The sequence below is a fragment of the Rattus norvegicus genome, chromosome 20, assembly GCF_021556685.1.
Source record: "Rattus norvegicus strain SHRSP/BbbUtx chromosome 20, alternate assembly SHRSP_T2T, whole genome shotgun sequence".
In the NCBI taxonomy this organism is placed as follows: Eukaryota; Metazoa; Chordata; class Mammalia; order Rodentia; family Muridae; genus Rattus; species Rattus norvegicus.
In genome coordinates, this window is record NC_141553.1 from 23,135,503 (window position 1) to 23,149,708 (window position 14,206).

Consider the following 14,206-nt stretch of genomic DNA (forward strand, 5'->3'; position numbering starts at 1 on the left):
TAAAAATGGTGTAATGGAGCCATGTGGATGGCTCAGTAGGTAAATGCACTTGCTGTGAAACCTTGTGACTTGAGTTGGATCCCTGGAACCCACATAATAGAAGAAGAGAATTGACACCTGAAAATTGTTCTCTGAATGTAAATTGAATGATTATTAAGTTCTGCATATTTTAATTAATATAGGCAATATTGTTCCTTAATCAGCTTCCCACAAATAATGACACAGAGACCTTTTCATATTTCTGAGCTTTAGCTGGGCAGACTCTCAACTAGCTCATCTAAGGGAACCCAACCACCAAGTCACATCCAGTCTGTAACCACAGTTGTCTCCTGATGAAAAGGCTCTTCTTCCTTCTTCCCAGAGTTCCTTTCTCCTTCACATGAAGTCCCAGCTTCCACTTCCTGCTCAGCTAATTGTGCATCACACTTTTTATTAAAGCCAATCAAAGAATGCCTTAGGTAGGTAAGGAGGGACAGAGAGACAATTTCACACAGCGTGCTACATCTTACCTCTACGTGTGTGCTGTGACAAGGATATATTCTCTCTCTCTCTCTCTCTCTCTCTCTCTCTCTCTCTCTCTCTCTCTGTGTGTGTGTGTGTGTGTGTGTATTTGTGAAAGAAATACGACTTAGAAAATCTCATGCTATATCATCATTATCCTAAACATGGCAGAGTCTCAATATTTATATGTCCATGATGTAGTAAAGAAAAAGACCTCAATATCTGTTACTTGCACAAACTCTCTGTACTTGTGGTTTTGTGTGTCAACTTGTCACACGCTGGAATTATCACAGAGAAAGGAGCCTCCCTAGAGTAAATGCCTCCATGAGATTCAGCTATAAGGCATTTTCTCAATTAGTGATCAAGGGTGGAAAGGCCCATTGTAGGTGGTGCCATCCCTGGGCTGGTACTCTCGGATTCTATAAGAAAGCAGGCTGAGCAAGTCAGGGGAAGCAAGCCAGTATATAACATCCCTCCGTGGTCTTTGCATTAGCTCATGCTTCCTGACCTGCTTGAGTTCTAGTCCTGATATCTGTTGGTGATGAACAGCAATGTGGAAGTGGAACCTGAATAAACCCTTTCTCCCCAACTTGCTTCTTGGTCATGATGTTTGTGCAGGAATAGGAACACTGACTAGGACACTCTCCTCCTAAGAACCAAGCTGCTTGATGGACTTTGATTGTTTCTCCAAAGGGCCATTATGTTAGACGCATGGTCCTTAGAGATGTTGGGATGTGGTAGAAACTTCAGGAGGTAGAGACAAATGGCAAGTGTTTGGATCACGGTATGTATACTCAAAACGAACTATGAGTCCCACCTATAATTCTTCCTTTTTCTTTTGGATTCTGAACATGAAGCAAGCAACAGTTTTGATGTGCCACACACATTGCCAAGGTGTACAGCATCCATGCCAACAAGCCACAGACTGGAATCTCTACAGCAATGGCTTCAAGTGGATGCTTTCTTTTGACAGTTGATTATCTCAACCCTTAGTCATTCATAGTGATGGAAGGGAAATGATGTGGATTCCCTGTCTGTCTTTCAAGTACCTTCTAATGGGATAGCAAGTGAACATGAATCCCATGTGCTTTGAAAGACTACAACTAACATTATCCATGCTGTAGTTCTTCAGTCTGTCTAGGGCTATGCCAGTACCTCTATTGACATCTTAGTTTCCTAATCTGCCTGTTTCATTTTAACAAATTTCCTACTTTGCCATGCCTCAATAGTATGGTGATTGTTTCTTTCTGTCAGTGTTAGCATGGTGATTGTTTCTTTCTGTCAGTGTTTGTGTTCGATATCTTGCCATCTACAAGTGTGGACATAAAGTATATATCTTTCTGTGAATTTTTACTTAGTGTGATGACTCCTGGAGAAGATTTCCTTATAGTTGTTGAAGAATATTTCTCCACGTATCATGCTTATACACACTCACACACATTTGAATATATAATATGGATGGATTCTTTGGGCAAGGCAGAATATTCCTTGTCTTGACTAAGCCAAGACAGTTAGAGGTAAAGAAAATGGCTGTGTGTCTTTGCTAAGTGCTATGAGTTTTCTGAATTGTTTGGTTACTTTGAACCTCTGTCGGTACATTTTAATGTGTCATAAATATCCAAAGTCTAGTTTTAAGATTGAACAAGTACTGAGAACTGCCTGAGTCCCCAATTCTGTGTTTCTCTGCACAGCACACCTCTATTGATATGCAGTTTGCAGTACATTTTTGTAGGTGGTAAATAAGAACTTCTCTGAATATATTGGGTTTTTCTACACAGGGTTGAACATGCATTGATTTTTTATTGGTTTGCAGGTTTTTCATTGTATTATTAATTCAGAGGCCAGGAGATCTCTTTATCTTATTGATCTGCTTCTGAGAGAAGGACTTCAGCTGAATTTTTTCCATCTGACTCTTAGGTTTTCAAATTGTTCCTTGATGTCCTTGCTTCTACTAAGATGAGTCTTTTTCTTTTTAAACTCCCAATGTGAGAAACCTACTAACTTGTTCTCTTTTGTGTACAGTGGAAAAATACTGAGCTTTGGCAGTAAAGAAAAGTCTGCTGGGAGTGTTGTGAAGAAGAAATCAGTTCAAATAATATTTGCTTCACAAATACTACTGATATTCGCCTAAGAGATTTTAGAGATCTTTCGACATTTCCCTCAATAATGCAGTGAGAGAATGATATAGTCCATCAGCTTTTCTTCACCCATATGTCCTTACTTTATGATTATATGTTCAAAACCTTATCAACTGCAAGGCACTGTGGATATAGAATAAAAACATGCCCCATACCTTATGTTTTAGGTTTAAAAGGCCCAATTGAAATGTAGGGGGAAAAAAGGTCAAAGGAACTATAATTCGGCTGACCAGTTTCCTACACTCTTACTTTCTCCTTGGAAGATGAGGGAATCTTCATGCCTAGGAGAAATAAAAAGTTTAGAAACAAATGTCAGGTGCTGTGTGAACTCTCTCCTGCTCCTTTGGACTTGTTGATCAACACAGGAGAATTTGGGGTGTCAGGAAGACAAAAGAAACACATATCCTCTAGGTGGGGTTCTCTAAGTCATCATGGTGCACAGAGAAGAGAAATGATTCAGTGGTGTATGTTGAAATGAGGGAGTTCAGAGACTCCTTATCAATTTATCATAGTTCAGTGGCATCTTCACAACTAACTATATCTCCTATTTTCATTTCTATTTCTGGGACAAATGACTCTGACAGAAATCAACTCAGGATCAAAGTTTAGTTTAACTTTCAGTTTCAAGTTATCTATCATTGTGGGAAAGTCTAGACAGGAAAATGAAGCAGCAAGTCACATCCCTTGCAGTCAATGGCAGAGAGAAATGAGTGCAGGAAGGCCTCCTGCCTCTAGTTTGCTTGCTTCTGTGTTCAGCTTGATTCTACCACTCTTACATAGTTCAGGAACAGCTGCCTAGGGAATAGTGCTACTCACAGTAGGCTTGCTTTTCAAACCTATTAACTCAATAAATAAACTTTCCATAGATATGACCACATGTCTACGTTGTATTTATATGCTCCAATATAGACAATCGTTCATCAAGAATCTCTTCCCAAGTGATTCTGGGTTGTGTCATGATGACAATTAAAGCTAACCATTATACTGAACTGAGAGGAGCTTTTAATCTCACAAGAGGTTGATGGGGTGACAAAACACAGCTTGATCCACCCCAAGGTTATGGAGATGACATGTTTACTTTCCAGTAGACTTGCAGCTTGGTATAAAGCATGCATAAGTTGGGCCAGAGAGAAGCTCAATGGGTAAGAGTAGAGGTACTCTTCCAGAGGACCCAAAGTTCAATTCCTAGCACCTTCATAGCTGCTCAAAACTGTCAATAACTCCAGTTCCAAGGGATCTGATACTTTCACAGAGACCTACATTTAGGCAAAACACTAATGGACATAAAATGTATTTAAATCATTTAAAAATTCACAAGTGTCAAGATCTTAAGTGTTAAGATGATAAAAAGAACTAAACAACTAAAACCAAGACAAAGATTGTAAATAAATTATTTCTCTACTTGGAAAGATTTGACATCTGCCACATGTAGTTTATCCTTAACTTGCCTTGTAATTAAGAGTATTACTTTTCTTTAAGTAATGAAAGAGTATACTTTTTGTAACTTTATAGCATAAGGAACTTGGGACTTAGTGCCCAGTACCTGCAGAAGTTAGACTTTATTTTATTTTATTTTATTTTTGCTCATAAAAGCTAAAGGAAGGACCCATGCCACCCAACATTTTCATTTCAAGTGGATGGCTCACAAGACAGTTATAAATGTGTTCCTGTGTTGTGAAACATTTAGCACCTAAAACAAATTCAAATACAATGGGGTAAATTTGTTGAGGAAAATTTTTCAAGAGGAGGAAGAGAGTTAAACTTTTTATTTTTACATTTTTATTTGTCCTCATATCTCACAAATACTCTTAACAACATTAAAAACTTATTCAGGTTTAAGCCTTTTGATTGGCTGTTTTGACTTGTCGAGTTTCTGACCTGCTCAGTTTATCCCTCCTTAGCAACCTTGTAGTTCCCCAATTCCCAGAAAGTCACCATATTGATGCTGACTTTAGTGTTGGTGCCCAATTGGATACTACACAACAGCTTAGATCTCCCAGACTCCAGCATTCCTCCTGGCTTAGATGCCAGAATTACAACAGTATAGAAATTTTCCTCTGTGCTTGACAGATTTCAGGCTGTTGAGGATCAACTTTTGGTGGTGGGGGAGAAGAAAAGGTGAAAGAGGAAAAGGTCACATTAATGTGAACTCAGTTTTACTTCTTAGGATCACTTGCTTTGACACAGCTTACCTGGAAGCAGGATGTGAAGAATTGGGAGATAAGTATAGGGTTCAACTCAAATGTGTGCCAGATGACCTTTCACTCATTCTCCATGGAAGCACGCTGTACTCCTTATGCTTCTGACCCAGGTGGACCTAGATGCCCAGCAGGTACACCCTTGCTTGCCTCTGGGCTATTCCTTTCTCTGTAGACTATGGTATCCAAATATTTGAAAAATACTGAGCTATTATCCTGGCCTATAAAGGTGTATTGTTTTCTGGTAAGCTGTTCTTGCAGAGTTCCCCTGTTGCGGAATCACTCAGTCTGAACTCTACTTTAAATGCACACAGGATGGGCCTACACTCTGTATGGATGGCAGGTTTGCTAAGGCAGGTGCAACTCTGTGGAGAATGAAGGGGTATGTATGCAGTGCAGAAGACAAAAACTGTCACAGATTTGAAGGAATTAGTTCTGTGAACTAGCCAAGGTGATCATTTCGAGACTTCAGCTTCCATAGAGGTAATCTCATAGGTATTTTCAAATATCACACCAAATGATATATTTACAATGGAACATGGAGTGGTGGCTGGCGATTTTGAGTGTCTTATATTGGCTTTGTGTATCTGAAGTGGACATCATATTTATAGTAAGCACCTCCATTCCATAAGCTCTTCTCTTTCATGTATCATGGTCAATTGGCTGTGGTAGAATAAGGAAATTGTACAGAACTATCATCGATTCATGGGACGCATCTTGAAATGGTCAGGATTAGATTGTTATTTTAGAACACACTGTGGAAAATGAGATCTGATTTTCAGGTTTAGAAATGATGAAAAGCTCTCACTATTTACATTTTAATTGGTTCCTTCCTGCAACCACTGGGTCCTCCATTTACCAGGTTTGCTATAGACATCTCAAAAGGCTGAGGCCATTGTAGACAGTAGGAATAAGATAACTGAGCAAAGAAAATACTTGCTTTCAGTGGCCTAGTTGTTTCCGGAGAAAAGGGGCGTGTACTGATTTATTTTTTTATGTGTCTGTTTCTGTCGGTTTCATTATCTCTGTCTTGGGCTCTCTTTGTGGGGTGTGTGTGTGTGTGTGTGTGTGTGTGTGTGTGTGTTCCCAAGTGTACCACATGGAGCAGGTAACAAAGGAGAACAAAGAAGGACATCAGATCCCGTGGAGGAGGAGTCACAGACAGTTGTGAACCACTTGAAATGGGTGTTGAGAACCAAGCTTAGGTCCTCTGCAAGGACACAGGGAACTCTTCAAGGCTAAGAGAGAATAAAACCCAAACACGATCAAGTGATCAAGTCAGAAAACATTCTAGCATGAAGGGAGGAGTACCTCAAGAGCCCCCACCCATACCTAAAGGACTAGGAATTTATGACTTTTCCATAATGATGTGGCCTCTGACAGGTCAAGCATAGTGCAGTTGATGTATACAGATAGCATAAATTAGACTTGGTGGGTTATTTTTTTTTTTAAGGAGGAGTTGAAAGACTAGGGAGAGTGAGCTTAGGTGACGTTTTAAGGAGGTTTTATGACCTATGGAAAGAACATGATCAAAATACATGAAAATTATCAATGAATTAATGAAATTGTTATTTTGAAAGACCTGCATGCAGATATAATGAAATGAGAAGATAGTATAAGTTTACTACAAAAAAAAGCCCACTGCTGACTGTTTAAAAAAAAATAACCCAAGTCTCCTGACGTCCTTCCTTTCTCTGAATGATGTACTATTACTCTACTTTGTTCAATGAGTCTAAGGTCTTGGGGTGGGGAAGGGGGTGGGATAGGGGGAGGGTGATGGATGGGGGATGGTTAATATCTTTGAAAGTTGGAAAATTCAGACTTTTTCTTCTTTCCCTCACTGGTCATGTAACTTGCACAAGTCAACCAATGAGTCCATTTGAGGGAGAACATGCCAGTTATTTGCATAAGGAGATAATCCCTCCAGCCATATATAAAATGCCCATCTCAGATTTTTATCATCGCTGTTTCGTCTTGAGCGGTGTTGTAATTAAATCTAATTAAGTAGATTTATGGTTTGGAACACTAATAGTCATGAATAAATACACGTCCCCGGAAGCTGTTTGCTCCATTTACTCTTTTAACTTGCTTCAGTTACACATATTCTGCGTATTTCTGTCTTCTGTTTATTTATTTGGCTAAAGTGGGAATGAGTCTTGCACGGGAAGGCCGGTAGAGCTGCTCCTCAGGTAGCCTTCTCCTACAATTTGCTTTGCACAAAGCACTTATCCTACATGATTAGATACCCTGTCATACAAGAAAATGGCCATGGGTTATTTTTCCAGATTAACATGAGATTTTTTTTCTCCTAAAATTGGTAGTGGAAAAATAGACAAAAGAAATTTGAATATTGGTGGTGGCGGTATGAGAGAAGTTAAAGGGGAGGAGATGGGAGTAGGTTTCATCAAAATACATTATATGCACAAATGAAATTCTCAATAAAATGGGAAAATTAGAATTAGGTCTAGTTTTAGGAAGGTAGTAAAGGCAAAAGAAATAGAAATGGGTGATCAATATCAAGGAAGGGTGCAGACTTCTTTGAAGGCCTAGCAAATTTAAGTTCAGCCTTAGGTGGATAGAGAAGCCCTGTCTCCAAAAACAAACAAACAAACAAACAAACAAACAAACAAACAAACAAACCCAAAACCAGGGGTTGGAAAGATGCTCAGATGTTAAGAATGAACCCGTGCTACACTTCCAGAGGACCTGAGTTTGTCAAGGCTCATATTGAGAGGAGGCTTGGTTGATATTGATATAAAGACTGGGTTCGAGGTCTGGCAGGTAAAGCACCAACCAAGAAAGTGTTCAAACCTGAATTCAGGACGCTAGGATCTTTCAAAGGCTGAGCGTGGCCAGTACAGGTCTGCAATCCTAAGCCTTTTGTGGTGAGAAGGGAGCCCTGTAAGACAGACTGGTTATTGCAACAGAGAATGGGAGACCCTGCCTCAAACATAGTGGAAGACAAAGTTTGAGGCCAAGGACCCTCAGACTTCTTCATCCATACACACTCATATGTACAGATATGCAGGCAGACATATGTGCATGAGCGCGTGTGTGCACACGCACACACACATACACACACATGCACACATGCACACACACAGAGGTAGGCAGACAGACAGAGATAGAGAGACACATGCATGCACAGAAAGAGACAGAGACAGAGACAGAGACAGGGAGATGCATGCAGAGACAGACACAGAGAGAGTGGGAGGGAGAGAGGAAAGAGACAGACGAAAGAAAGTCAGGTGCATGCACAGAGAGAGACAGAGAGAGACAGACACAGAGACAGAAAGACAGAGACAGAGATAAACAAAGACAGAGAGAGACAAAGACAGAGAGAGACAAAGACAGAGAGAGAGATGAGAATGAGAGCAAGGGGAAGAGAGAGAGATATACCTCTGCATGAACAAAAACAGAGACAGGGAGACAAAGAGAGAAAGATATTTAAAAGGAGACTGATACTACGTTGAGAAGTTCTCGATTCCTGGCTATCTTGAACGCCCACCACTCCCTGACTCACTGCACAGAATCTCTCCCCCTGCCAACATCCCCATCACAACTACCTATGTATCCCTGTCAACCTAAAATGCAAGTACGGGTATCAGCAACACAAACCAAAATGATGATCAGCAAGCAGAAGGATGGATTCCAGCTTTTTATTAGAACTTATTCTTGCCTACAGAATTGCATCTGGGAACAAATAAGAGAATCTGTCAAGCTAGTTCTTACAGTTGCTTTGGTGACAGACTGGTGAAGCACTGTGACTGTGCTCAGGCACTGGTTACATGTTCTTATCTGGGATATGGTGAGAAAGCAAGGCCTTTGCTGGCGTCATTGTCGTTATGGTGTCACAGAGATTTTGACAGTCTGCTGTGCTGAGTCAAATGACCAAGGGGACTGACTGATCTCATGCTTCTCCTGTACTACGGAATTTTGTGACCTCATTTAAATGACAGATGCCACCTGTGTGCTTGTGTGTGTGTGTGTGTGTGTGTGTGTGTGTGTGTGTGCTATATGCATACATCACTATGTAAACCTGAAAGCAGAAGACAATTTGCCAGAGTCAGTTCTCTCTTTCTACCCTGTTGGCTAGGGATGGGACTCAGGTCATTGCTCAATGGCAAGTTCCCCTACTTGCTGACCTATCTCACTGGCACCGATTGCATTTTCTGACAGTGTTTAAATATTTCTCATTATAATCAATGAACTTACTTTATCACATCCCTTTCATTGAAGAGTCAGTCATTTATAGACATCACTCTCAATACCATATACTTTTGAGTTTGAAGAATAATGATACATAGCCACTCTTACTGTATCAACAATTTTATTTTTTCTTTTCCTGGCCTCGTTTTCCATAGTTCACCTCTTTACCACAACCACTCCACCTTGCTAGCAGAAAACCCTGGTGTTCTCACTGTTTTTATAATTTCATTTTCCAGAATGTTCTACAGTTGGAAAAAATCACACAAACCTTTCCGATTGACTTCTGTCCCTTAGAAATATGCATCTAAATTTCTTTAATGTCTTTCAATGATGCGACAGCTCTTCCAGTTTTAGCTCTGACTAGCATTTCACTTCCCGAATGTAAACTTACTATCTACTAAAGGACCTTGGTTTCTCTCAAGTTTGGGCAGATATGAATAAAGCTGCCATCAAAATTCATGTACAAGTTTTCATGTGGACACGAGTTCCTTTGATTAGGTCTCAAGGAACTCGACTTCTGGTTGTCGATTAAGTCTATGTATAAGGATCTTTCAAGCTCTCTTCCAGAGGGACAATATCGCTGTACATCCCCATGGGTGACAAAGAAGTGACTGCATATCCATGTCACTCTACACCCTTGCATTTGCTAATTGTCAGAGCTGTGGGTATCATCATCCAGCAAGCATTGAATAAAACCTCACACAGCTTTCAGACACATCCCTTGATTGTTTATACCATGGCGTCTTATTTCCCACATGTATCTTCTTTGGTAAGGGGTTTGATAAAGCCTTTGAAACAATTTTCAATCTGATTTTTTTTGTCATAGTGTTATTTTAATGTGTGCTCAAGTATGTTTGAATGTGTGAATACATATTTATGTGTTTACACATGTATATGGAGCCTAGAATTCAGCCTTGGGTTTTACTCCTTAGGGACAATGTCCATCTTATTTTTTGAGACTGTGACTCTCATTGGCCTAGATCTTGAAGATTTGGTTAATTTCTGTGACTGATGAGTCCCAGTGATCTTCTTCTCTCCCCTCCTTAGTCCTTGGATTATAAGAATGTCACCATGTTGGACTTTCACACAGGCTCTAAAGATTGACCTTGGGTTCTTACTGTTCTGTTATAACAACTTTAGTTCCTGAACCCTCTCCCCACAGCAGCAATAGTCTCTTTCAAAATGCCTGTCTAGCAATAGAATAAACATACAAATTAAGGACAGTACATTGTTCACTTTCTGAGGTCATGAAATCACAAGTAAGCTTTGAATGAATGTGTACCAGATTGTGGAAAACTTGAGGTGTTGTGTTGACCCCCAGATTATATAGCTTGCCTGGGTCCTGATGTGTATCTGTCACTTCTGGCCTGTGATTCACTTCCTGTGTTAGTGTTGCCCGGCATGATGGACTAGGATAGGATGTACTTCTGGGGGACCTTGTGACATGGAAATGAGTCGGTATAATTAAAGGACTTGGAGCAGTTCCTGACACATAGCAACTGCTTGATAACTGGCATCATTATTTCTCCTTTCTGCAAAAATTGTAGAAAACGCTCTGCAGTCTGATGAGAACCAGGCCTACCAAACACTGTTGTGATACTGGAGTGGGAAAATGACTGAAAGGGTAGACAAATGAATTGTCTAAAGCCCATTGACCATCATAATTGAATCGGGGTGAATGTTTATCTCACGGAATTTTAGAGCACAAGAGACAGATTTTTTTCTTTGCTTAAGCTTATCACCCTGTACAAAGCTTAAGTCGAAGTGGATCAAGGACCTCCACATCAAACCAGACACACTCAAACTAATAGAAGAAAAACTAGGGAAGCATCTGGAACACATGGGCACTGGAAAAAATTTCCTGAACAAAACACCAATGGCTTATGCTCTAAGATCAAGAATCGACAAATGGGATCTCATAAAACTGCAAAGCTTCTGTAAGGCAAAGGACACTGTGGTTAGGACAAAACGGCAACCAACAGATTGGGAAAAGATCTTTACCAATCCTACAACAGATAGAGGCCTTATATCCAAAATATACAAAGAACTCAAGAAGTTAGACCGCAGGGAAACAAATAACCCTATTAAAAAATGGGGTTCAGAGCTAAACAAAGAATTCACAGCTGAGGAATGCCGAATGGCTGAGAAACACCTAAAGAAATGTTCAACATCTTTAGTCATAAGGGAAATGCAAATCAAAACAACCCTGAGATTTCACCTCACACCAGTGCGATTGGCTAAGATCAAAAACTCAGGTGACAGCAGATGCTGGCGAGGATGTGGAGAAAGAGGAACACTCCTCCATTGTTGGTGGGATTGCAGACTGGTAAAACCATTCTGGAAATCAGTCTGGAGGTTCCTCAGAAAATTGGACATTGAACTGCCTGAGGATCCAGCTATACCTCTCTTGGGCATATACCCAAAAGATGCCTCAACATATAAAAGAGACACGTGCTCCACTATGTTCATCGCAGCCTTATTTATAATAGCCAGAAAATGGAAAGAACCCAGATGCCCTTCAACAGAGGAATGGATACAGAAAATGTGGTACATCTACACAATGGAATATTACTCAGCTATCAAAAACAACGACTTTATGAAATTCGTAGGCAAATGGTTGGAACTGGAAAATATCATCCTGAGTGAGCTAACCCAATCACAGAAAGACATACATGGTATGCACTCATTGATAAGTGGCTATTAGCCCAAATGCTTGAATTACCCTAGATCCCTAGAACAAACGAAACTCAAGACGGATGATCAAAATGTGAATGCTTCACTCCTTCTTTAAATGAGGAAAAAGAATACCCTTGGCAGGGAAGGGAGAGGCAAAGATTAAAACAGAGACTGAAGGAACACCCATTCAGAGCCTGTCCCACATTTGGCCCATACATATACAGCCACCCAATTAGACAAGATGGATGAAGCAAAGAAGTGCAGACCGACAGGAGCCGGATGTAGATCGCTCCTGAGAGACACAGCCAGAATACAGCAAATACAGAGGCGAATGCCAGCAGCAAACCACTGAACTGAGAATAGGTCCCCTATTGAAGGAATCAGAGAAAGAACTGGAAGAGCTTGAAGGGGCTCGAGACCCCAAAAGTACAACAATGCCAAGCAACCAGAGCTTCCAGGGACTAAGCCACTACCTAAAGACTATACATGGACTGACCCTGGACTCTGACCCCATAGGTAGCAATGAATATCCTAGTAAGAGCACCAGTGGAAGGGGAAGCCCTGGGTCCTGCTAAGACTGAACCCCCAGTGAACTAGTCTATGGGGGGAGGGCGGCAATGGTGGGAGGGTTGGGAGGGGAACACCCATAAGGAAGGGGAGGGGGGAGGGGGATGTTTGCCCGGAAACCGGGAAAGGGAATAACACTCGAAATGTATATAAGAAATACTCAAGTTAATAAAAAAAAAAAAAGAATTTAATACACTACCAATTGTGTTAGCTTTCCATTAAGAATGACTCCTGAAACCAATGAATTAATAAAAGGTTATAAAAAAAAAAAAAAAAAAGAAATGGAACATGGTCAAACCCAGCGCTCTAATTCCAGTGAGGGCAGGGGTGGTCTGTCCCTGTTGAGCACCTGTTCCTTTTGTTCGGGTTTATCAGTGATAACTCATGTGTCCCTGAAGTTGCCCCCCCCATCCTATTGCTTTCATTTCTATTTGTCCCCAGGGTACCTTTGGTTTCAGGGGAGGCTAGAGAATGTCATTCATCAGGGGAGGTTGATGGCTCTGGCTTTTCATTCTTTGCAACTTTCACCCTGCAATCCTGTTTTTAGCTAGTGTTTTTATTTTTTCTCTCTTTCTCCCAGAAGATGTGCTAGGAAATTACATTCCATGTCCACATTTCATATCCTTTGTTTCTTTCTTTGTCTTAATGGTCTTTCAGCTCTTTCTCTCCGTCTCTTTGTTTCTTTGTTTCTCCTTCTATCTCTCTGCCTCTCCTTTTCTCTCTCGCTTCCTTTCTCTGTCTGTCTGTCTGTCTGTGTCTCTGTCACAGTCTCTCTATCTCTCATGATATTTATGGTGCTCTTTTTAGAATGAAGGGAGTTTTTAAAAGCTCTATCATGCTAGTTGACATCCTTGGAAGATTATGCTATCACACTGACACCCTGGGCTTTCAGAAGTTACCTCAGTTCCCACTGACACAGACAATCCACCTGTTGCGTGTTTTAGGGCTACTCAGGGTAGGTGTGGCTTGTGTATTTTTTACTCAGAGATGTCTGCACAGGTTTTTCTTCTATCACAACTCTATTTTCTGAAGTCCTGTGGTCCTGTTTCCTTTGCACTGGCAGAAACACATACTTTTTTTTTCTTTTTTAAGTTCAAAAACTTTATCTTTTAGACCTAAAGGGTCCCAAGCTTTGTCACCGATCTTCATGTGTGAAAATAACTAATGTAATATTAGTTGAAGATCTGTCTAATGAGTTTTTTCTTACTGATGTTTATATATGGAGGACTGATTTGCTGTAGCTACTGAACTAACTAGTCACTTTCTCATGGGTACTTTAAAGAATACTTCTCTTAGTACCAAAATGGAAAGTTAGTGAAGTATGTGGTTTTTGACATTTTAAAAGTTTGTCTGTCTACCCATTCACCCATAAACCTGCCTCTCTCTACCTCTCTCTTTCTATCTATCTCCTATCTATCTATCTATCTATCTATCTATCTATCTATCTATCTATCTATCTATCTATCTATCTACGTACCTACCTACCTATCTACCTACCTACCTATCTTCCTTCCTTCCTTCCTTCCTTCCTTCCTTCCTTCCTTCCTTCCTTCCTTCCTTCCTTCCTTCCTTCCTTCTCCTTTCATCCATCCATCCATGTGTTCATGCACATGAGTGCCAGTGCTCACAGTGGCCAGAAGAGGGCAGCAGATCCTTTGAAGCTGGAGTTACAGGGGGTTGTGAGCTGATGTAGGTCCTAGAAACTGAATCTGCGTCCCCTGGAAGAACAGCAAACATTGTTAACTGCTAAGCCACCTCTCTAGCTCAAAGTTTTGTCATTTTAAAGATTCTAAGAAAAAGAAGCATTTTCTTTTAAAGTCAGGCTGTCCACAAAGGCTCACTCACTCCTACAGTATCTAACAGTGGGATAGACAAACATAAGCATTGGGGAAGGCTGTGTAGACAAGCCAGCTAAGC